This window comes from Mizuhopecten yessoensis, unplaced genomic scaffold (genome assembly GCF_002113885.1).
Source record: "Mizuhopecten yessoensis strain PY_sf001 unplaced genomic scaffold, ASM211388v2 scaffold9503, whole genome shotgun sequence".
Lineage (NCBI taxonomy): Eukaryota > Metazoa > Mollusca > Bivalvia > Pectinida > Pectinidae > Mizuhopecten > Mizuhopecten yessoensis.
In genome coordinates, this window is record NW_018408080.1 from 114,376 (window position 1) to 141,493 (window position 27,118).

The 27,118-nt window shown below is 36.9% G+C and overlaps 1 protein-coding gene across 1 annotated transcript in view; it reads right to left on the reverse strand.

The window, feature by feature from the left end:
* The window catches only part of LOC110458238 (neuropeptide Y receptor type 2-like), a 94,790-nt gene that overhangs the window by 17,741 nt on the left and 49,931 nt on the right, over positions 1–27,118 (reverse strand). Inside the window, exon 2 of the mRNA XM_021509850.1 lies at positions 21,542–21,678. The gene's annotated coding sequence lies outside the window, so the exon portion shown is untranslated. The remainder of the gene's footprint in view (positions 1–21,541; positions 21,679–27,118) is intronic.

Genomic DNA, 27,118 nt, shown 5'->3' on the forward strand with positions numbered 1-27,118 from the left:
ACATAGTCATCCAGCTTCTATGAACGTAGGTGCTTTCGCGTGCCTGATGAATAGTCAGATTACCGATTTGACAAATAATTCGAATTTCCGTCAATCATAATGTGATTGAGCGAGTTCCCAATATACACACATTAACCTGTCCGACAGGTCCGTTTCCACTCGGGATGTTTATTTTCTCATTACTCATCCCGGTGTAAATCGAACGATTCTCGTGCAATCCCAGAACGCCCACCTAACATACATCAACCTAGTGTAAATACATGTGTTGTTCACTCAGTTTGTGTCCAAGGAGTAACGAGACAGTCATTATACATATGGATATAAATACCTTACCGATATTTCTGCATGGTTGATAAGTAAATACATTTATACACACTCTTTATATTTAAACCTGCTCGACATTGTTTCGTATTGTTGAACGACCTTTAAACAATTCAGAGCCAACCAACGCTGTGCAATAAACGTCAACAGAAAGAAATACACGAGAGACCACATCTATCAGGTGACAACATATGTTAAGAGAGCATTTGAATGAGAAATCCTAAAAACAGGTTGAGTGATATGTATTGTTGATAAGTTTGAGTTTTTGGAGATAGGTTCGGGTGCTTGCAGACAACAACAAGCACGGTCTACACTGAGGACTGCCATCTTAGCCGTATTTTTCAAAACGAGGTTCCGCAAACAGTCGGTACATGTAATATTAGGAATGATAAACTAACGGAACGCAATCATCAACATGTATATTGCGACTGTATTGTCAATTTGTGTATGAAACGTTGTTTATTAAACGACATTATACCCAATAGACCACAAATTACCGCGTGGATTTGTTAATATCGATGTTAATGTAAACACGCGCGTGCAGTGACAATTGTCTCATGGGAATATACGTATAAATAGCTGAACAACAACGAAACAAACAAACCAGCCTTAAACACTTCTATCGATCGGAGTTACAGATGAACGGGAGCAGACATATCGTCAACAGCGTATTAGTTGAAACACTGACGCTTGTCACGTCAATGCTGACCAGCCAGTAACATGAAAACAAAGCTGAATGGTAATTACAGTAACGCTGTCACCTGATCAACAGTTGTGTTGATGAATAGACAACGAGTGACCTATCGTTTATCATTAATCTTCCATTTACAACATAGTACACAGTGTACACAAAATACTGGAGTTATATAAGAGACATTAGAGGGAAAAGCGTAATTAAACCCCCTCTCCGAACGAAAGAATTACTAATAAATAAAGAAAAAAGGTGTTAAACATGAACGTAACACACATTATGGTGATTGCATCTAAAAATGTGGTAAAACTAAAAATAATAACACTACGTCATACTGCTGTTTCGTCCTTCGTAGACTCAACAGTGTTACTAGGGGCCAAAACGCTCAAAATCCAACTTGTCTAAACTACTGTTGATACAGAGGGTTCGAAAACACCTAAATACATTTATTTCTAAATTTAGAGAAGTACTGGTTAGATGATAGTTGTCCTGATAAAATGGCTTTTCAGTGCCCAATGCGGCACACGTCATGACCCTTTACGTCAAATTGTGAAAAAAGACATTCTTAAACGTAACTTTATCCTTATAATTTATCATTGCTATGGCATAATAAACCAATGTTGTGACCTTGAAGAACAGACAAGATCGAATCGTTTAGTTTGCCCGATATTGACATGCGAGTTTGAAAATGTGATATTTTTTTTAAGTTTAACTACGTTTCATACAAATTTCATGACGCTTCCTTCTAACGCATCCATTTAAGTGCACAATTGTTTGCTCAAATAGAAAAAAATCATTTCTCAGCGTTTTATGTCAAATGCAGACTGTTCAACGTCACACGTTCCATTGTGTAGTGTTATCGCTAGAACTGTCATCAATAACAATGTAATTATATACCTGACTTCTGTATACTCAGTCGTACGCTACTTGAAAAGATAACAAGAGACGATATCAATGGGAAAAAATGAATCCATTACATTACAATTTGTAAAAGGCTTTCTCAGTCGTCCAAACTGTCGACAGCTGTGCGTGATACAATATACGGACAACTTGATTGATAACGACATGCCAAATAAGCAATGACAAACGACGGCAAAATATTATATTCCAACGAGTTCCAAAGATGACGTAGAGATTACGTGGTTTAATTTTCAGAGTAAAATGAAATCATCAATAAGCATGAATACAAAATACAGACAACATGATTGATAACGACATGCCAAATAAGCATTGACAAACGAAGACAAAATATTCTATTCCAACGAGTTCTGGAGATAACGTAGAATTCATGTGGCTTAGTTTTCAGAGAAACATATAGATATTTTTTTTTTATTTTTTTATTTTTTTATTATATTTTTCAAAATTTTATGACAATGTACATGGACGTCTAGAATCCTCTTTAAATAATGTACATACTGTTCAAAATATTCGATAACGTATCAGTATTCGTCATACATATATATTAGCAAATAAGTATAATTTCACATTTTTGATATAAAAAATAAACTTCCGGATATTTTTGTCCGTACTCTTTTATTATTACATTACAATCTGATTTCCGGTTTGAGTCACGATGGTGAAAAGACTTCGCACAAACGTTATTATATAATAAATATTAGTATATATAATATAGATATAGTTATACATATAATGTAAGAGGTGGACAGATTCAAGTGGTGGCCATTCGATCCCTTATGTTCAGCAGATGTTGATTTTACAGAATATCAATCAAAATTGTCTTCTAGTGGAAGACTAGTTTAAATTTCTAATTCTGCAAAATCAACCTTCTGAAGGACCACACACACAGATTCAGCAGGTTAGACCGGCCTGCAATGCTCCCTACAGAGTAGCATGTTTGCCCTCAAACAGGCTGACAGAATGCGAGAACTAACGAAGACGCTTCTCATTAAATGCAGGACGGGAATTTGATACAAAATAGGCTATCAAGAACTGGATATCGATGCATTCAGCAGATTTTAAATAGCCTTCGTAATTATCAATGGAAATGATATAGCTTTAATATGAAAAAAAAAAACTCGTATGAAAACATTACTCCGTATTACTGCGGCAGGATGTCATTTGTTACAGTTCTCTAGCGAATAAACGAAATGGTTGGCCAAATAGGATAACACGGTTAAATGATTAAATTAATCCGGAATAAAGATTCATAATTCATTGGGGTTTCAAACCAATAAATTTCGTCCCTTGAAACAAGATTGAATTTGCAATGAACAGCTAGCTCAATGAGCCCTGATGATGATATGTGGCCGTTCGATGTGACTTTCCTTGCAGTGCATTGCATAATGGAAGAAGGCATTAAGTTGAATGTCTAAGGAGTGGTAAAAAAACGTCTTGGAAACATGCTATCTGTCACTGAAAAAAATCTTAACTATTCTTGCGTATGCTTGTTGTACCAACTGCACCTGATAAACATCTGTTTGGGCCACACTTTGTACATCTGTACTATGAATCAAAACAGGTTCAAATTGTATATTACTGTGTCTAATATTTATATCTAAATCAGTGATATAGGCGAACATTAAACATGTTTGATGAACGTTTAAACTTATAAATTAGGGCCCACATTTCTCATCAAGACTGCACATTTCCAAAAGGATTCGTCAAAACAAACCAATTTCAAAAGTTAAGAAGAAATCAATATTTTTAATACTGATTTTTGATTTTTGATGTTTGAATCGTTTCCAGCAACAGCAATATTGACTGTTTAATTCCAAAATAATAAACGCTTTCTAGGAAGGTCTTGGCCATTAAAAATTAATTTCAATGTTGATTTTCACGACGCATTCGCCACTGATATTTAAAAACCTGACGTAGCAATGACGGTACCCGCATAATGATTTAGATGGTGCCCGCTTAAATTAAAACACGAATGAGTAAGGCGTACTAACTGAAATTGACAAGATTCATACTACTAACTGCAATGTACAATGCGCTGTTGACGATGGTTCATGACAAATTGGTTTCATATTATTTCTTCATGTTAAAGTAACGCGTTTCGGAATTCTTACAGCGAAAATGCCAACTAAAGAACGACATGATGTTCCCGTGGTAAGTTTCTGTCAAAGGATTTCACACTTGCTAACCCGATTGTTGACACCAGTTTTCAGATTAGTGGGCTTACGGAAACATAAAATACTTATTTTTTACTCGACTAACGTTATGACAAAACTTAAAATATTCAATTCATGGGGAGATTTTTATAAAACAACAGGTGACATCTGCTTTACTGATACAAGCTGACATTATCAAAACAACGAATTTTATTTCAAGTATTGCTCACCGGTTTGGTAAACAATATAAAAAAAATATGATATCACAACAAAATATACAGTCAATATCATGCATATTGACCTATCACAATACACGTGGGTGCGCGTCCGATATAATTTGATAAGTGACATTCAGTTTATCACTAAGTGATTCAACAGCTGTGATTACGCACGTGCATTGCGCGTGAGCTACGAAGATTAAACCGTTAAACATAATCTCTTATTCCATGCAAAAAAGACAACTTCCGGATATACAGATATGCTGTTATTAATATGCAGAGGAAAATTTGTTGAGATAGCATTCGATTGTAAACAAATTAAAAACGTGTTCTTTGTAAGCTAACACGAATTGCATACAATTGTACGTTTACTTTTATACTGTTCGTTAAGATTTGTCACTAATTAAAGCAGCACAATTAACAACAATGATATTCGACAAAGTCAAATGTAACAACATTCTCACTGCAAAATGTACAGGTTTAGCCAGAACGCATTAAAGCAGCGTTCAAATCTAATTAGGATTTAGCAAAACACTAATTAAGAAACTATCCGCTGAGGTTGTAAAGAACATTTAAGGTCATCTAACCTTGGGAAGCATGCCAACTATTCGAGTAAACAACAGGGAACCGCATGTCTAACTCGACCCAGTAGCTCGCAACTAAAAAAGGGTACCAGTAAATCACCGCGTAAAGCTGTTATGGAATAAAAGTAGGATATAGATGTCCTAGGTGTACTTCGGCTCTCCACGCTGGGCTACGATCGTCTTCTTATCTCTCGGATTTGCCGGGGTAATGCTTGGCATGTTGGCAGAATCCTGCCAATTTAAAAACCTTAAACGTGTGTTAAGGATGTTATAAACAAGCATTGGTACGTGTTGAGATAACATTTACAAGATTCGGTAGTGTGTTTTGATTTAGTAAAAGAAAGTCGGCTTCCAATTTAAATTGATACCCCAATAAAATCTACCGGAAGTGATGAGTTTCAGGATAAAGTTTCACCGAGATATTCCTCATTTAAAGAAAAATAGTATTAATACAATTGTAAACTCATTTACCCCTCAAATTTCATAATAAACTATTCCAACCGTTGAATTGGAAGGGTTCAAATGTGTCTTCAGGGGTGAATGAGTTAAAACGAAATTATTAAATTTAACAAAAAAAAATTGTCAAAAGTAAATAATTTGAATTAATAGTGAAATAGGTAAACAAATACCTAATACGTCAGAAATGTATTAGGAATACCATTATAAAACTAGCTGTTGTTGCCGTTTCTCACCATTGATTACATGAGCGCGAACAGCAGAATTGCAATCACGAAAATGTTCACATCGCGTAATGCGTGGATAGTCAGTAAAATTACACCTAGATATTTTCACTTGAACAAAAATCAACCCTTTAAAGAATCCCATGTCAATAGTTAATGACGGTATATATAAACATGTATTATAAAAGCAGAAAAAAGTATCCTTACGGACGAAGACATATCATAAAAAGAAAAAATTCTCAACAACGAGTCTTTTCATCTCTTCTAGGAGATTCTTCAGACTGTTTATTTGAAATATATATACGTTTTTTATTGTCACCCTTGATAACATTAAACTATATGTGTCATAGATATAGTTAGCGCATAGGTCATGCAAGAACAATCAGCTAAGCAAACAATAATTGTTTAGAGCAATGTCAAACAAATGTCTACATGTGGCATACCAGGGACAATGACCACCTAATGAAATATTGAGACAACTTCATATTCTTCGACGTGCATGTTAAATTAATTTTTATTCGAAAAGCCGATCAAAGAAGTGTCAAAAATTTCACGTGGCAATATATATGAGAGCACTTTAACGCGTTCCTTCCAGTCAACATAATTAAAACGTTTTCCAGTTTGTCATTACTGCAGACATATCATGTACCGTCGTGTTTAAATAACATGTCAATCTCTGAGCGGAATTCCAATGGTATCCTATCTGTAAATGTAATGAAGACCAAGTCGATCGGCATCAACCGTGGTCAGAGGAGTATGCGAAGAATCCTCAGAGCTGCCCTAATGAAGCCGAATAAGAGACTGAGTGCGACCACACCCATGCCATCAAGTTCTTGAAGGTTAGGATCTTATTAGAAACTCAATCTTGGTTTTCGAAATTTATACCGTTTGAAGAGTTATGTTCATTGAGATTCTATGTAAATGCGATGTTAGTTTGACGCGTGCCTTAAACTGATATTCAGTTCAAACTAAGTTGATGCGTGAGCGCCGACCTTGCAGTATCTGTTTCACGCAGATAAGCAGCGGAATGATCTAAAGTACGAAATGAGTCTGTTGTAATATTCATTTGTATCTTTAATCATCACAAAACAATCATGTAAAAAGTGACATTTATTTTATTATTTTAAAGAGAGAGAGAGAGAGAGAGACAGAGACAGAGACAGAGACAGAGAGACAAAGAGTGACAGAGAGTCAAAGATAGAGAGAGACAGAGACAGAGACAGAGAGAAAGAGAGAGAGAGACAGAGACAGAGAGAGAGTGTGTGTGCGTGTGTGTAAAGGATGTATAGGCCGAAGTGTTTCGGAAGGGAAAATGTCTTTGGCTACATCAACGAGAACTGCCATGATAATCTAGGTCAAATCCAAGTAATGCCACATCATTAAAGGATACTCTTACCCCTGCCAAAAACTGTATATAAGTGTTGGAAATTGTTTTTAATGGCTATGACTTTAGAAAATCATTTTTAAAAAGAAAACCATACGTTGCGATACTTTTTATGAGAAATGATACCACATCGACTATCATGTCCAAAAGGAAAAACGATCTTTTCCAATAGCATCACAATCAATCGTAAGATATCTATTACTTACGGCACAAATGTAATACAGGGTCCGAGTGCAATTAACTTGTTTTATTTTATCTTTCATTTGTAAAACAATTATTACGTTTCAATAAAATGTATGCTCTACCACTCGTTGCCAGCACAGAGGATAATAAAAACTAGAAAATGAAAGTCCCAAGCACAAGGTAAGGTATGACGATGAAGCTCTTTCAAAATTCCTGTCTCAATACTGGCAAAATGATAAAAATTTCACTGTAGTTTTTCGTACCCTTGATTTCGTTTAGATATAACTGTAGTGCGACCGTTGACCAAAACGCTGAACTAGCGATAGTCCCTGGATCTGCGGGTCTACCGTTCGAATTCTCACTTTGACAGATTATATGTTAACACTCAGACAACCGTTGTTGATTTTGTTTGTCCGTTTTCAATTTCATCTAGTTGTTGTTTTTATAAAATGTGTGTTTTCCTTTTAAGCAATAACTATTCAATGCTAAAAATTCATGACAGAAAAACTTGTCCACTGTATAGTTACATGTTAGGCCGTGGTACGGGGATCTTTAAGCGATAGTGATATTGCCCATTGCTAACAAGCATTTTAAATAAAATGTATTTAAAAAAAATATTTGCATTTAGATATATTACGTTGTTTAGCTACTAAACATCCGGTTTGGGGCGAAAACTAATAACAATTAAATAAAACATCACTTCATAAGTCATGAAAGTATTATTATAAAAGCAAGTGGTCAAGACTGCATGTACAGCTTCTTTATTGGTTCTGCATCTGTGTCATAACTCTCGCGAGAATGTACAGTATATAAACTAAATTAGTTCTGTACATGTGAACTCTTGTTCCTAATCTTATGATACTCTTAGCCCGCACACATGCGGTCGGTCTCGCTTTTAATCAGGTATTGCTGGTTTGAAAAATGTAATATACTAATTATATTAAGACTTACAGTGTTCCTGTCTGCTTCCAAAACAAATCGGTATGACGTTATATAATTTGCCATGATAGGAAAGATGAAATTATAATGTAGTCTCAAAAACAAATGTTCAAAATTGATTAACGTATTTATATCTTTTACTGATGTATTCTGCTTCGTTCAGCGTAAAAACGTATTATTAGCCACGTCAAAATATAACGCAGACACGCTTGTATCCAATATGATGCTAGCCACAGTTGCTTTGAGGGTGCTAAAAAGAGGGCACAAGTATTCAATCATGTTTCTGAAATGCCGTTCGTAGTTCATGAGAAAAGAAAAATGACGCTTCTAACGCGCACTAATCTGTCAATTTTGATATCGTACGTCAATTAAATGTCTTTTTTTTCATGAAATGTTTTACGTAATTAATCATTTCCAAAGAAACGATGTTCGACAAAAAAACAGAACTTCGTATGACTCCGATGACTATCCTTCCTTAATGCTTTTCCTGTAAACAAACAACAAGGCTTTGTGCGATCTTCTGTATCTTACTTTTGTATCTTGCGCGTGACTCTTATGACACTCCTAAACAAGATCGCTTGTGATTTCGCTTGGTTGAGTATAACCTTTTTTTTTTTTTTTCTGGAAATATCTTTTTTCGAGAAAAAGATGATGAAACTTCACGTTTTTGTGATGTCAAATAATCTAGAATCAACACTACAATCGGAGATAACACTTTGAAGTGTCAAATAACCTGCATTCGGCACACCTAGGATCGAGGTTATAATCTTTGGATCAAAGGTGCAACACAGTTTCCGACTTGAAGAACACCCACCTAATGCAAGCTGACATTCTGTTCAACTTCTGAGTATCAACGCTCGGTGCCTCATTGACGTGAACCGACAACAAGCACGACAACAATGTCTAACATGAATGTAGAAACAAAAAAATAAAATTCAATATAAAAAAGAAATATTCGAAATACCATTATGTTTTATGTGAATCATATTGCTATCATAATGTCAACGTTTTCATTGCCAAATTCATGATGCAATAATACCCGGTATTGGCAATGCTAACAATATATAACCCCTCATTACCTCGACGTTGTGAACATCGCGTTAATTTGCACACGACACGCAGGACCGTTTTTCCGTCGTTATGACGACTGTTGCCACGCCCATTTCCGGCAGATTAAAACGCTGTGTTACGTTTCCTCGTAATTTCTCTGTCAGACTGTCATCAGGACGGTTTTTATCATCGCTGCTGTCGAGGTAATATCACTGTTCTTGGATGCAAAAATCATGCGATAGCGAACAAACCAAACGTACTTTATCCCCGAAATCTTTTGCATCTGGTTTTCCTGTTACAAAATAGCGCTACTCAAAGATAGGTGTTTACTATTTCCCCAAGTTTAACAATGCTTTATAAGACACAAGATAGTATAACTCTGTTAAAAACATAATACAATATACTGTTATTATGTCAATCCTTTGAGGTCTTTCACTCTTTTACTATCGGTAGATGTAGGTTCTTTCCATGGGGTTTCGTCACGAGATGCTCCAGTGCTTTGTTCCAGTCTTCACATGCATGCTCCCTGGTGAAACCAACAGCTTTAAATTGTTATGAGACGTCATAACTGGCATGCATTATTGATCCCTTCCAAACGGTTGAGAAAGCACAAAAGCATCAAACTACATTCAATAGATTTGAGTTATTCCAGCATTTTGACATACCGTATAAGGGCTTATTTTTTGCGACATAACGATTTAAGTTAATTTATCATGAAATTTATATGAAAGATATCGGAATGTTGCAATTTAGCAGTAATTTATTTCGCGGATGACGCTTTTTGCTAATATACCACCTCATCATTATCTTATTTAGTGTTTTGTGTGTAGATTGCGTTAATATGAACACAAATATTGTTTAAACATATTCTGACATATGATAGTATACCGGAAACTTAGGTGATAGTGTAGATTACTCTAAATAAATGCGCCAAGGAGGTGGAATTTCAAAAGAAAACGTAATCTATCGAAAGATATCTGAGCATGGGAAAAACCCCAATATTAAAATGTAAACAAAAACGATTCATACAGATTTACACTGTAGTCCTTATAAAATTACAAGGACAATAAGACCGGGTGTTACGACTGAGCAATTGTGTTTTACGTCATCGACGAAAAACCTCACGTAAATATATGGCATATCCATGTAGTGTTATGGTCTCAAAGATAGTACCGCGACCGTAAACAATAACCTTTTCAACACTGTAGACCATAATGGACTCATCCATATCAATGAATGGTAGAGTCTACTTAAGTAACATAGAGGTGAAAGGGACAAACACAGATGAACATAAATATATTATTTGCAGCTATCAAACCATATCTAATTGAAAAGAAATGTTATATTAAATAAATCATTTTTAGTGTTAGCATCACACCTATTCAGAATTGTCCAACTTACTTAAGATATTATAGCCTAGTAACCTTCTTTAAGCTTTGTCATGCAGCATGCCTTTGTATATCAACTAAATATACTTTATATTCACCGGTAGACATAATTCCCAAATCAGATTAGGGACAGAATTGTGTTTGTCTACGATTGGTCATATAGCTGATATAGTAAACGTATATACGGAAAACAATTTATACAAATTTGATTTCCCTACCCACGAGAGCCTAGCTACATGAGTAGGCTTAGAATAAACGATAAAAACAGAATTGTCTGATTGAAATTGTCCGCGTCAGTATTGATACATACATATAAACTATATTCTCGAATGATATTGGAGCATAGGAAAACTGAAAAGCATGGCTCAAATGAGCGTTGTTTCTTTCTGTAGTCAAGACACTGTTCTCGGCAGTTTATGATGACGACACAGTTGTCTAGATACATCAGGAGCTAATCAGTCATGGAAATAGCTTCACATATAATTATATTATATACGATTTGATTTGTTCTTTTTGTACTGGATAGTCAATGACCACCGATGAGGATGGACATATGCATTGATTGAGACCTTATGACTCATAAATCCTAATCTGGCGTGTGGCTAACGGTAGCCATTTGTTAGCATTGTTGATGATAGGGTCCCATAGGAAACCAGGGTACAGACCTATCCAGGGCACTGGAGCCATCTTTTATACCTTTGTCTGATCCTCCTTAACAGAACGTCTCCGGGGACCATGGACCGCTAAATCGTTGTTGCTATTGGCCAAATCCAACGGATTTTGTGAAGGCTTTTGCTCTCGTGAGACTTCATTACCGGATCTATTTGATTCTATTATCGACTTTCTGGTCATTACAGTGATTGTTCGTAACGAAAATAAAACTTTGCCCTTTATTGACATGTTTTGACCCAATCAACTATGTCTCTTAACTGAAGACGACCACTTTAAGCAAACGTTCTTCTATCAAGTATTCTTCTATCAAGCATTCTTTTTATCATCGTAGCTCAGTTCAAGTGATACTCCTATCATAAACATGTGAAAACGACGATTTGACACTTTTGTTTAGGATGTAATCTGTACATGAAACATTGATTTTTGACTTAAGAGTGAACAAAAATTCGAGGAATCATGTTCTTTGAAGTATTTTTTTTTTCTTTTTCTTTTTTACATTCCGCAAAACATGCCTCAGATCATAAATTCTCGTGCTCAGAAACAATATACGCATGCGCATACATGTAGATCTGGCAATGTTAAACTCCTCTTATGGATTCCCTTGTCCTTAAATGATACAAAAGTAATTACATCTCATCTCAGAAAACTGCTTTTTATTCAGATAGACGCATATCTTGAGTGCAGAAGGTATTGAGCTTCCTATACCGCAAGATAGTACATATTCTGACAGAATGAATAAAAATATATATATATATACAGCTAGTCGAAGCAGTGATTACGCAACGAATGCCAGAAACGTGCGGTAACCAGAAACCAATATTGTTCGGGGTACAACTTCGGTCTTGGCGAACGAATCAGTATGTTCATCTCCCATAGACATTTTTGATTTAAAGAAAAACGTAGTGTGATGATAGCCTTGCGGTTTAAATTCAAGCAACGAACTGTACTTTGGTTTCTAATCCTGCTTACCAACCATCCCTTGTTTAAAAGGCTACAGGTACTTTTCACAATGCCATATTGCTTAAAAGTACTTCTCATTGCCCTGGTACTCAAGTCATTATCGGCATACGCGTATAATTGTTGTATCTTTCTTCATAAAATAAGATAAGTGACTCATTTTTCTTAGATCTTTTCTAGTTTACTTTGCATTTTGTCTTTATTTTAATAAAACAATGGACTATATAACACAACAATACGTTGATGAAAGGACGTCGGGAAGACAAAAGCCACACTATGTTGAACGGTGCTTTCCAAAGGAAAATTGCGGCGCAAGCAATGATTTAAATCCTTGTCTGTTGGACGGGAAAATGTAGCATGATGTCAATGGTAGATTATTTGTCCAAGAAATATAGAGACAAAAGTCCACGACGTTCATATACAAAGATTTGATGAAGGACTTTTTTAATTGGCTTTGTTCGATCTTGAAATGACGAGACTCTCGCAATAGACAGGGAATGTAAAACAGTCTACCAATTTTCCCGATACATGTCCTAGTCAGCATACTGGCAGTGCTATTAACGAAAGCAATACCTTCAATGGAGCAAAGAGGGAGTATTATGTTTGCAATGTAACTGCATGACATTAATAGAAATACGGCCGGTTTTCACTTTGATACCTAACATTTGGAAACGAATGTAAAACAAGCATTGTTCACCTCTGGGAAATAACCCCTATTGCAAGCAGCATATCGTTTTCTTCGACTCAACGAGTAAATATGCAGTTTGATATAATGACACCTGATCATGGTATTTTGCTATTGTTTTACCGACAATTGTTTGCTTGTGTTGATTGGATGCGTTGATAAATGATTGGGTAGGCCCACGAATCAACTGAGATCAAGGTTGCTAGGTGATGTGTGATTTTATCCGCGAGCAGAAGATCTGGCGCGTGTCAAATCGTTGTTTTATTTGTGGAAATAAAGCGCGTGTTCTGCTAAAATAGAAACTAAGAGCTCGTATATTACCAGGTATATGTACATTCGGATAAAGATACGATCCATAACGGGAAACAGTGGCATTACGAATACGGGGTCGGGAGCATTTCTCAAACATGCCCCACTATATCATTGGTTAGATGTGCCCATTGGCGGCGGATGCCTGACGTCGGTAATGTTGTCTTTGTTCTTAAAGGCTTTGAAGACGTTTTCTGTCGTAGATTTGTAACAATACGGAATCCCTTTACAAATTAAGGAGCATAACATACTCGAAGGGGCGTATTATCAGAGCACCAAAACCATCAAGCATAACACGTACTTTAACCTATGTTGTATTTCTAATAGAAACATCCTTTTTTGAACCAATACGATCCCTAGACAAATATAGGTAAACCTGTTTTAAGAAACCACCTTTGGGAGGGTCTCTAAACACAGACAGTCTCTCCACGCGGCTTCATGTTACAATGAATTCATTAAAATAATGAACGTTTAAAGTGATTTCTTCACACAGGCATTATGATTGCATACCTTGAATAAAATATCATCATACCATACGTAACACTGTCTGTGAACTTTTACACTGACAGTCTCTTAAAACGGCTTTATTGTACAACGAAATCACTACAATAATATACATTGAGGTGGTCTTTTAACACTGGTGATTTCTAATTAAAACACAGTTATGACATCATCCTTTTTCTCATTGGACATTAAATAGTAGAACGTAGTAAGCGTAGATGTCCATTATCATGTTGTATAATGGACAACTACTGGCCTAATAATGGACAGTTACAGGTAACAAAAATCCTCTAGGCACCAGCAAGATTTTGAAAATAATTCCAGACATATGGCTTTACTATATATATACACGTTTAAATATAATACCGGGCCTCGATCAGTTCATTCTCTCACAGAATGGACAGTTTGAGGCCTTCTCCTTTGCATAAAGGCTATCGAATGAGCAAGTTGTACTGTATTATATATATTTTTACGTAAACAGGGTATGTTTTGCTCGGTCAACTTCAAAGACCTTAGTGCACTGTTTTGATGTCAGATTTTTGACGACAAAACAAAAAGTTCTCGGTAGATTAAATACACATTCGAATTTATCAGATATGTAAAAACAATAATTTCGAATCGTCGACGGTTTGATTGGGTGCCTGGCATTTTAAGATATTTTCGTTTTTTTCAATACAAGCAGAGTCGGTTGGGGATCATTACATTAGGTGCTGGTTTCTTACTGTCTTATGCTATGTTGTCTTCCCTTTACCTTCGGCGTCTCATTACTTTATAATCTATCATGCCAAATTCACCGACACAACTGAACGGTACTTCAGGTTATTTTCTCTCCGCCGGTAATTAATGTTTTATCATTGCATTTATTACGTGAAAATGGTTCAGACAGTAAACGAATGAAAGGGCAGAAGCACGCGCAGTGTTACATTCGGAATAATTGACACTTACTTAAACATCACTTTAAATTGAAGCTAATTGCTGTTTACAAGTTACAACGCACACTTTTCAATAAGGTTAATTTAAACTCTTCGAAAACCATTTTAATACGATGGTAGCTGTCGTTCGGTATGCCTTGGAATGTTCTCAATTAATTTAATGGACAATTATAGCCTCGTAAACTGGATTTTATAGTACAGTGATTGCCACATGTGATGCACGTACTTTGTAAATATAGTTCGGTGAACTAGCCGCGCGCTATGCCTATTTATGCTACAATTCTATGTGAAATATTTAAACAATACGTTAGATTTAAAACAAATAAAAATTTGGACTGACCATCGTTTCAGATTTCCAAATGTCGTCCGTTGCAGTTTTACTGACTCGGAACAGTAACGAGTGTTAAGCTAATGTGATATCAACACGTACCTATTTATCTGCTCGAACCGACACGTGTTAGATCATTGAAAGCTTGTAAATACACGTGCCTGCACACACGTGGATCTCCAGATGTCAAGTTGTATTCTCGTTAGACCAATCCGACTAAGATGTCAATACATATAATTGAATACCACGAAAGTATCCTCTGCTTTCTCATGAAAAATTGCAGAGTCATGCATTTGATATTACGACGATATTAAAAAAATCAAAGAAATTTAATTAAGCGGATAGACATATTGAAACATGTGAAAAGTAAATACGTGAACTTAAATGCAATGGGTTATTGAGTAAGTGTTGCACGGTCAAAGAAAACTAATTCATAAAAATGTCTGTCGAACGTCAATCCTTTGATATGGACTGTGTTGTTAACGGAAGTCCATGTGGCTCTTGGGAGGTCTTGGTACGCCTACCTCATCAGTGAGTACGAGCTGTTAGTTGGTCAATAGGCTGCCAGATGGTGCAAACTGGACACCACAGGCGTCCATACACCTCATAATAACATCAACATTTACCACGCGTACTGTTAAAGCCGATCATATAGAGTAACAGGACTTAACACGGCATGTCATTGGAGATACTTTACCAATTACATGCATATCTGCTTTTTGAAAACATCAGAGAGCATTTGCTCACAATGACGTGTATCGTTATTGTATACTTCAAACAATCAAATCTTTGCGATTTGCAATGAATTTTTAAAAAATTCAAATGGAAGTTTTGCAAGAAAAAGAAGGGAATTTAAAAAAAAATACGTACATGAACAAATGTGACTGGTTTATAGGTAGAATGGGGTGTAAAACATGAACGAAGGAAACGCAAACATATCAATGTCCATGTATCACCTGTACTTTGTGATCATATTTTATTATTTTTATCAAGTAACCATGATAAACAGGGGCCACAAGTCCGGGAACGTCTTTCTTCCGTACTTTGTTATGGCATTTTCAAATGATCGACATCGTTATAAGCGATGAGTCAGGCAGCGAAATAATTTGTTTAAAGAGAAACATTTTATAATTAAAATGTAAAACTCAAAAACAAATTACATCTCTATATCAACTATTATGATTTGTAGCTTGTGTGTTTGAAGTGATAAATGTTATAACTTATTAACTAAAAATCATATATATTTTTTTATAAAATAAAAATATAAGTTCTATAACGGTTATTATAATTTGTAATTAATATTGTTTAATAGAATTTCAAATATTCTGGTTAATTCCTATTTCAGTTTTGAGTGTAAGTTAAGTAAGCCACGTGCAAACTTCTAATATTGTTTAAGCATTGCATATTACTAGTACACATGAACATCGTCTACATATAACTCTATTGTGGGAGCCCTTGTCGAATTCCCATATGACTATGGACTTAATTAATAGCGCCAATTGTTGTAGAGAAATAATTGAATAATAATGTCATCCCTTATTTATTTATCTATTTCATCAATAAAGCTAAACGAATTTTACTACTATATCGGCGTGGCTCCACGAGGTCAGACCGTCCCCGATGACAATATAAACTCGACTTGGCCTAATGCGTAAACATTGCATTAACTATTTATATTTTCTAACTTAGTTAGATATATGATCACAAAGCCTCACCATCAATCTTCGTATTATCCCTCTCCCATTGGTCTAGATATGCATTTGGCTTTTCTTCTGGCATTTCAGGAATTTATGGGTGGTGGGATGGCACTCACCTTTCACTCAGGCTGCCGGGATTCAATTCCCCGATTGCACGTGAACAGTTTTAGGTCACCTGCCCGACCACATGGGGTTTCCCCGGGTGATCCAGTTTCCGCCCACATTCAGACCCCCACGAGCTGACATCTTTGCCAACAAGGATGATTAAAATAAGATTAAATTTCTTGCTTCATAATTGTTGTAAAATAACTAAAGTATATACTACATTTTAGCAATTAAAGCATTGCGTCATCCATCGTCGCTGATGATCACAACATGCATTGTCTGGTTTTCTAAATTTGGTGTGTCTTGGGTTTTTATAATGGAGGATGGTTATGGTATACATACCAGGCCTTTCTATCAGCTTTTGTCATAGGACGATTGTGTTTACACAATAGCTACATGTATGGTCGAATACAACTGTGTCCACTGATAGTTGCGTCACCCTTATGACGTCAGCAAACTTTCTGTAAGGCCAGTTAACAGTTTCGTTACAACTCGACCGTGTCAACAAGTTATTGGGCCATCCACCAGCTGAGATCACATGATGACGATGTCCACTGAAGGTGAGGCTCTCAAGCATGATGACTGCATCAAGTTGATGCGGGGCCAATGAACGCCTATTGTCCTGGTTCAAAGACTGACTAAGGATTGCCAGGCAGAGACGGACCATTCAAAAGCTTTGGTCACATATATCATGACATGTGCGATTTCTGCAAGGCCATTCGTCAGTTCTTGGATTCCACCAAAATGTTCACTGACGGTGATTGCGCTCAACAGCTTTTGTCTTATGACGAAGCGTCCATTTTAAGAGATCTGTCAATAACTAAGACCATTTGACACTGTGCCCATACGACAGCCATTGTCATAAACGTATGACGAAAGTAGATATAACCGTCGATTGCGTGGTCATATCGGTCACGTGACTACCGCATCATACCACTGGCTATAGGGCCGATCAAATATGCTACCACATTCAATTCATCCAAATTGGACACATAGGTATGATATCGTCATGATTATAATTGTAACCAAAACGTATGCCCGATGCCCAGGCAGAGGCCTTTAAAATGAAATACAGGATAAAAGAGAAACTTTATGAAAACAACAGCAGACACAGCAGGCATCAGATTTCCAGATAATGCCCACAGTAGAAATAAACACCGACACCTGATGAGCGCGTAAAATGGACACTTTGATAATGGCCACATTAACTGGTCACTAAAAATCAAAGTATATCGTTAAACTGCAAATAACACCGAGGGGATGTAGTTTATTATCGAGAATTTAATCACGTTTACACAATAAAACGGGACAAGCAATCACTGCAAGAGACCATAAACCCACTAATATCAGCACAAACGATGTCCAAAACAGTGTAATGCCAAGTCCTTATTGTCACAAACACTTCGTAATTTAAATCGAATATGATCACATTAGCACGTATAAGATGTGTCTGATAGTATCGCACCTTTTAAATCTCACGAATGGAACACTCCTCGACATTCTAACTCGTGATTGAACAGGTAATAAAACTGAAAACATTATTTGAAGCATGTGGTGTAATCTAGAAACGAGTGTTATGGGTAAAGTATGCGTGTTGACAACAAAGTGGTATAATATCGGCGTAAAGGTTTAAACAAGATATGTGACACGTGTTCATGACGTCTTAAGGGGACATTCTTCCTCCCTAATGATCATTTATTGGTAGAAGTCAGCCATCAATTCTAGAAATAGATATTTATAGAATTGTGTACGGAAACATGAAAGAGTTTGCTGTAATAAGAAACAGTTGCCTTGACCTGATCCGCAACCTGTTAACGCTCTCTAGAAATATGGAGTATGGACTAAAATAATAGCAGCAGGTATCTCAGATCTTTGTGATTTAATTATACAGGGTGACATAATGTTGTTATCATTAATGACTATCACATATAGGATACAAACGCAGTGCAGACTCAAAGGAACGCGTAATGGTGGCGTTATCCGGGAAATATAGCAAATGACCAATTAGAAGAAATAATTACAACGTTAAATGTCAATGTTTCTCGCCAAATACAAGTTATCGGTGGAGAATCTGACCATTATGTACATGTAATAAGACCAAGCGAAGCAATAACAGCATTTCACCATAACATTCGTGATGTCATATCACATAACGGTCATGATTATACAAACATCGACGTTAAGAGCCCACACAGCTAACACTAAAAAAATATGTTCGGTGATAATTTAAAGCAAAGCTTCGATGGAAAATACAATGAATATGCAAATACACAAACACCAGCTGTTAAAAGCGTACATAAATAACGGATATCAGACGATTGTCGATTTCTAATGAATCAAGGTGATTAATTTCATTTCGCGTACCGCTTAGCGAATTTTTAATAGACAGGTATTAACAAATTATAGTAACAGAATATCTAGGCGGAACAAAATTGTATTTCGAGCCGACAATCGATGAAATATGGGCAAACTATTAACAAACGGCATATTATTAAGACGGAGACCCTAATAAAGCACAGGGTGAATAGGAGCACGTGTTCCGGATGGGCTAACGTCTCCTGCTTCGTCACGATCTGCCATGTCGGATTAAGTCAAATTTTAACAATATCATGTTTTTATAGTGAAAAATAAGGTAATGACAACGAAACCTCAACAAACAATAACAAGCTTAATCAAAATATTAGATTTTCATATTGTACTAGGAAACTATAAATATTTCAAAATAATATTGCGATTTCGACTATAAACTTACATTCTAAAGAACCAATTTAAATGCACAAGAATGTCGTTTGAAACGCAATCCACGGGCACGTGATGAAAAATCGTGTTAATACAAGAAAGCAAATATGTTCAGCATTGTCCAGTCTGTCGTGTTTTATTTTTAAGTTATGCAAAGAATATATTTCGAATCAAGAATTAAAACCTATCTCTCTCACATGACAATTTTTTGATGTAAAAGGGTTATTATAATTATGATCACGTACGAGTTCATTTGATGGTGAGGAAAACAGGACTGAGGCCCGTTCTCTGCCGCCACAATTACCAATACCGCACTACGAGGCGTGACCGGAAGCGAGAGTACAATAAATGCGTGTTGCTCCCGACAGCAAATTAACTTCCGCTCGTGCCACAAAATAGCGGGAATTGGCACATCACCTTATATAGACCAATACTTATATTCAATTTACGGTTCTAAAGACTACTCGCCCAGATTAGAGGATGTGTGGTAATGGCACGGGAGTAGGATCGTTACTGGGTTATAGACAAGAACTTCCGGTTCGTCACAGGGCATCATACGGAGAATTCAGGCCACTTCCATTATCTGTTATGCTCAAAACAGTAATGCCTCTAAATATATCTGTTTATCAAAATCTACGATTCTATCAAGAAATAATGCAAATCAACTAAAATGGACCAACAGAACTCTTCCGGCAGAGAATGTCCCTCTGGAGTTAAAACAGAGTTCGTCCTTTCTCTTAAGAACGAAAAACAGAGCTCGAGGACGACTCCGTATATTTAAGGGCTAACAATGGGCTATAAGTAAATCTCCGTTGCGTCAACCATCTAAATTAATCCTGAAACGTGCATCCTGTCCGTTTTAGATAATAAAAGGTGTAGTTTGCACTACTGAGGCTTCTTACCGACACAGGTAACATATACTTACAGACGATAGTACTGACAATTTAAGAAAGCCGTAAATGTTTGGCTTGTTTGTGTTTAACGTCCTAGTAACAACTACGTTCATTAAGGACGTGTCAAGTTTTAGTGATGGAGGAAAGTTGGAGTTCCCACAGAAAAAAACAACGACCTACGGTAAGTACATGAAGACTGCCTCACGTAGGTCTCGAACCCGCGAACCAGTGATGGAGGGCTAGTGGTATCAGAATGTCAGACGCCTTAACCGCTTGGCCACCGCGGTCCCCGTAAACCGTTCAGAACTATTTTTCTAGAGCGGATGACGACGAAAGGGTATGATGAGTTATTTGACGACACAGGACGTTCCCTCGTAACAATCGTTTCCCTTCCAAACTTGTCAATTGCATAACATTTTGTCTGTAGTAGTGTTCATTTAACACGAGCTACGTTCATGAAGTGATGAACTTTATATACGCGTTATGTTCGCTTTACCCGTTATGTGTAGCGGTGGTCATTACGGTCTTAATCTACGTTTGACACGTGTTTATGATGGCTAGAGAATAGCTCACTATCACTGTGTAATGGTTCCGTCTATGTGTTTTCAGGGTCAGTTTCCGTACATGTAACACCGATTTGTCTACACAAAGTAATTGACCAGCATCCCTTGCTTGCTGCGGTGACACGTCACGGTCTATATAATGTCGGAGAGTATGGCATAATTAATCAGATACAGAATGTATCTAAATATAGCTACGTACAGACAATCACATTATAAGTTCAATACAGGCTAAATGACTACAGTGATACAAATATTGGATATAGGGCATGCATCTGTATGTGAATGATTTCTATTTTGTTATTAAACAATAACCCTATCTGGCGGAAGTCATAAGTATACGCGTGTTATTTACAAAAAACATGTTAATCTTCTACGTCTGCGTGTGTGCGTGTGTGTGTGTGAGGGCGGAGATTTATGGAGAAGAATATGTAAACATATCAACTTTTTAAATCAGTTTATATTTTGATTAAAGAAATGTGTGACTCGATGACTCGGCCTTATTTTTACTACTGTTTTTCTTAAAATAATTTAAATCGGCGGTAAAATATGTACCATATGGACAGAAATGACTACAGGCAGCGTGTCGATCGCTCCACAATTGCCAATTTTTTAACTAATATTTTATCACCGACTGTACACAGTGAGCCCTACCTTAGAGGAGAAGTGTGCTCATTCCTCAACGTCAACACTCAAGCTACCGGGTGTGTCCATCGTGATATTGTTGACCGTTCTGAACGTCAATGGGAGGACTTGCCAATCACCTGACAGCCACAACGCAGAACATCGCCCTGTGAAGACAAAAGTCGGAGGAAATCCATGAATAAATAGATAGATTGGCAGTAATGGCATCAACCATCATCTATAATAAAAACATCATGTCCTCAAAAAATCGATAAAGGCTTTTCACAGTTTTTACCTACGCTTAACTCATAGTAAAGACATCCGGTATCGCACTCAATCAGAAGCAAGCTTAATACCACCATCGGGATGTCTTACTTGTACATATATATGTATGTGTATGTGTATCCGAGAGCACGTGGCAATTAATATGCTAATAAAACACTAATTTCAAGAAAAAAATACCAGCCTCAGACATCCCGACAGAGCCAATCCAGTAATATCCAAAAGATCGACTAAAGCTTGGCTGAAAAGATCAGGTCTGTCTATAGTGTATCGGGCAGGGCTGATTCGCCCATCTCTTTTTCGCGGGCTTGACAGTATCAACTCATACGTATACTCTACTAAGAACAACACTGTCAAGTCGAGATATTTCCCCCCTGGTAGTAACAGTGACTTGTGAATAAAAAAAAAAATCGATATGTAGCAGTTCCAGCTATCTCTCATGTCCACCTGTGTGAGGACGATGCTGCGAAGCTTCCGGGGATGACGCGAGACCCGCGTTTATGTGTGGTCATTGTAGGTATATATATCAAAATACGATCTCAATACAGCTGGCTTCATCGATAATTTATGCATTAAATATTAGTCTAATTATTTCTATCATTTACAAGGACCCAGAGTCGCGACATTTCAATCAGTACTTTGATCTCGGGGTTTTGGTTTTTATATACAGGGTAAATTAACGGTGCGTTCGATTCATGGCGGTTTTAGTACATATCGATGACAGACGATTGTGTGTTTCAGCGTACAGTATGGTATTGTTTCACGGTGTCAATTGAACACGCGTGTTGTTACCTACTGGGGACCCGGTTGGTTTATGTAAACAAGCCTCAGACTGACTGGTTTGATGTGCAGTAGTAAAATCCTCTGATCCATGAAGATATATCAATATTTTGAAACATCACATGAAAAAGGCATTAAAGCTGATACAACTGACTCTTACGATGCATTCAGATAAGACTACGTCCTTGACGTATTGTCGGGTAGATTCCCTTTCATAAACAAAATTTTTGAGGGAAAAATACCCGAAAGAACATTTTTAATTTGTTTTTCCAATTTACTTGTTGATCTCCTACTTATTTGTTAGATGTTGTCATACTCTTTGAGTATAACCATATCGTAATTACGTTCTTGTGATTTGTTCGGTGTGATGTTTTAGCACGAACAATCAATGAAGCCTCGTCTCGATGTTATCACGTCTTTATTGTAAATTGTCTGGTAGAAGGGACAATTGGTCAGGGATAATGACACTATCTCGTGATCCGCACTCTACATAGCACTATGTGAGGTAGTACCGGGTGACACGCGACAGGGGTGAAGTGTCCCGAAGTGACGGCAGACTACAGAAACCAAAACTTCCCGAAAACTCAAAACGCTGGGTGATAATCATAGCTTCCGGGAAACATTACACTCTACAGCAACTAAGATCCAGGGTAGCTTTAGACTCTACCGCTGCTCAGATACCGAGCAAAAATAGACGCTACAGTAACTCAGCTCCCCAGTAAAAATAGACGCTACAGTAACTCAGTTTCCGAGTAACAGAAGACTCTACAGTAACTCAGCTCCCCAGGAAAAATAGACTCCTCAGTAACTCAGCTCCCCAGTAAAAATAGACGCTACAGTAACTCAGTTTCCGAGTAACAGAAGACTCTACAGTAACTCAGCTCCCCAGGAAAAATAGACTCTACAGTAACTCAGCTCCCCAGGAAAAATAGACTCCTCAGTAACTCAGCTCCCCAGTAAAAATAGACTCTACAGTAACTCAGCTCCCCAGGAAAAATAGACTCTTCAGTAACTCAGCTCCTCAGTAAAAATAGACTCTACAGTAACTCAGCTCCCCAGTAAAAATAGACTCTACAGTAACTCAGCTCCCCAGGAAAAATAGACTCTACAGTAACTCAGCTCCCCAGGGAAAATAGACTCTACAGTAACTCAGTTTCCGAGTAATTGAAGACTCTACAGTAACTCAGTTTCCGAGTAACAGAAGACTCTACAGTAACTCAGTTTCCCTGAAGTCCCTGTACTCGCCATCTCACATCTGACACGAGGCGACTAGTAGGGAATCATGTTTACCTATGATATTGGATGACCATAGTTGATAAAAGGACGTGAAATAAACAAACAAGATTATGTTCTATATCACAATGAAGTTGATCATATGTTGACCGTCAGCCGAAGTTATTATTTTGGTTTGCTTTATGTTTGACGTCCTATTATAACAGCTTTGGCCATTTAAGGTTTTGGTGGTGGAGGAAAGCCGGAGTACCCGGATAAAAAACAACGACCTGCTATCAGTACCTGGCGACTGCCCCATTTGTGCCTCGAACCTGCAACCCAGTGGTGGAGGACGTTTGGTAACATAATGTCAATCCGCCTTAACCACTTGGCCACCGCGGCCCCTGTAGTCATTGAACAACAGTACGACGTACAGATAAACTGAAGCAGGTTAGCTAATCAGTTGGCCCGTGTTATTTTGAACAACAAATTCAAGCCGTTTCTTCGTTTTTGCAGTGATGGTGCATTGTTTTTAAGATTATAACCATGGGCTTGTTGGGGTTTTAATGGATTGGCTGTTTGATGGCAATTGTGCTTGTCTGATAGATTGACTGGATTGTGCGATGCCTTGCTTAGATATAATGGTAGTTAGGGTCGGTACAAAATCATAGAATCTCCAACTACCGGTAGACGAGCACTCCATCATGTCAATAGGGCGCAGACAAGTATCTGATCAATGTCATTGAACGTTCAGCATTTGTGATGAACAGTCTTCAGATGGCGTCCCAGTGCCATTCAGCTGCATATGAAATGTATGAAATGCAAAAATGGCTTTTTGCCACCAGCTACAATGTGTGTTATAAATCCGGAAAATGTGTACGATGTCTGGATTGTGTTTAGTAGCAGGGTGTATAATGTACACCGTTTTATACAGAATCAATACATACTAGTTCTGATTTAGTTATCTCATCATCTTCTTGATAACGCTATGCTGTACCTATTACGACCAGGATGCTGCATGAATAGTGTATTATTTTAGCTGGAAATTAATGATCTTATTTTATGTGGTACAGACTCTAAGATCACATGAGCAAAGGTATAATGTTAGCAATAATTGATCCCCTTAAGAAAACACGTTAAGAGATCGAAAGGGCGCAGCTGGAGTTGAAATCAAACAAATTTAACATCAGCGATAACACGAAACCCTTTTAATTTATAAAACATGGGTACAAATGTGTACTAAATGAGATATATTTTGTGCTGTAAAAAAGAGTGAAAATATATATTCGATTCCCCCACATGTCCCTCCTAGTCGATTCCCCCCACATGTCCCTCCTGGCAGTTCCAGCATAGGAAGTCATATTGTGGCGTGTACGACTGGATTTGGAACATTATAGCTCCAGCTCGCGTTGGTAGCGATGTTTTGTAGTTTCTATTTCCGGTCAGTGGTAATAAAGACGGCCAGATCAAATAAAATAGATATGTAACGCTAGGAATGGAAACAAGTCGAACATTTCGTAAACACCCAAGATTAAATGTCAAATAGATTCGACGTACCTGTTAGCATACTGGTATTGCTTTAGCCATTGAACTTTCCTTCCTTTTTTTAATTTGAGCCACCGCGATACGAACTACAAATCTACCGTCTTTTACACAAATGCTCACAAAGCTTGTTAATATCATTTAATATTAAGACAAAAACGTTCTTGTACATTCTGGTAAGGATTTTCATTCTTATTTTTCCCTGTTTTTCTTTCCCTTTTTATTCTATTTTTTTTTTCTATCAATATTTGTATTTCTTTTTTTGTTTTTATTTTTACTTTTCCGTAAACGAATAATATTTTAATAAGTTAAGGACTATAGAGTCCTCTGTATGTGTGTCCTTATGTAAACGATATTTCGCAACCACTGAACAAGCAAAGGCAAGTATGCAATATAAGCACACACGTTCAAAGAATAGTAAACACAATTCCTAATCGTGAAATTGCGTAAATAAGGGAGTTAATGGAAAACAAGAAACGCTATTTCAAACACGATGTTTACTTATCGATATATAACGTAAAATGATACCTTGTGGTCAATAAAAACATTACACATGAACTTTGATTACCAAGTGAACTGTGTCGTTAGCAGCAAAGCATCATTTTAAAGTTAAAATGGAAAGCCCTAAATAGCAAAATATGTACTGAACTTCGGTACATTGTCGCTATTATACATTTTTAAACAGGAACCACAACTCATGCTGGTATACAACACATGCCGTCGCTTCTTATAGAATGTTCTGAGAATTACGCAACGGACTCAGCTAAATTTCGTACCTGCTGCCCCATACTGTACTGAGGTTAGTCAGAGTAGGCACAAGAAATCTTCGCCTGATGAATGCTTCGAAAATTTAATTTACAGCTTGATTGTACTTCGTACTAGGTACGGATCTTGTAGAAAATTCAATTATGCTTAGGAAATAATTAGATCAGGGACATTACAGAAACGCTACCTGTCCATAAAACAAGCTTGAAATACACGATAAAATCGGCTACAGTTTGTTTTCCGGAAAATTCTACGTTACGGTTTTGCTTGAGAATATTAGTATAGTCTTGCAATGAACCGTTAATTAAGTATTTTAACACCGTGGTAACTTGCACTAGATTTAAGTGTGTATTGCAAATTGAATGCAAACAGAGTTTTAAGCTGACAACGAATTATTTTTCATTTTGTTTATGTTCTAATGCAATCAGACTTGCAGTTGCAGAACTGTGTTTGAATTACAGAGTGGTGGATTGTTTTCGAACTTGCGTTAAAATATCATCAGCTGATTTGAGTTTTCCTGTGAAGCAAATCATAAAAACGGGACCCAGTAAGTTATAAATGTTTCTCATTTGATATTTGTGCGTATTATGACGCAACAAATATAATTAATGACGCCATCAGTAACGTCAAGAGAAAATACAGACATAAACAAGAAGACACGTGGGATAATATGATTTATTTGAAGTAAAACACGAAGTATTTTTGGGAAAAGATTGGACAATCATTAAATGTACTTCAGGTCATCACGTGAAAAACACACGATCTGATGACGTTGTGAGATTAATTACTGACGCTGTGAAGTCTGTGGGTGGCGATTCATTGACCAAGATACTGCTTGCTCTGTGCTGTACTTAACGAATTTCTCAGCGACGTTGACGAAAACACCATAGCAATACATATCAAAGAATTCGCTTGACCTTTTTATCAAACGGGGCCCGCGGTGGGATTCACGAAAACACAAGCAAATAAACACATAGAAGTACTCTGCATTAACCACTTAAGGATTGAAGATCAATTTTTGAAATA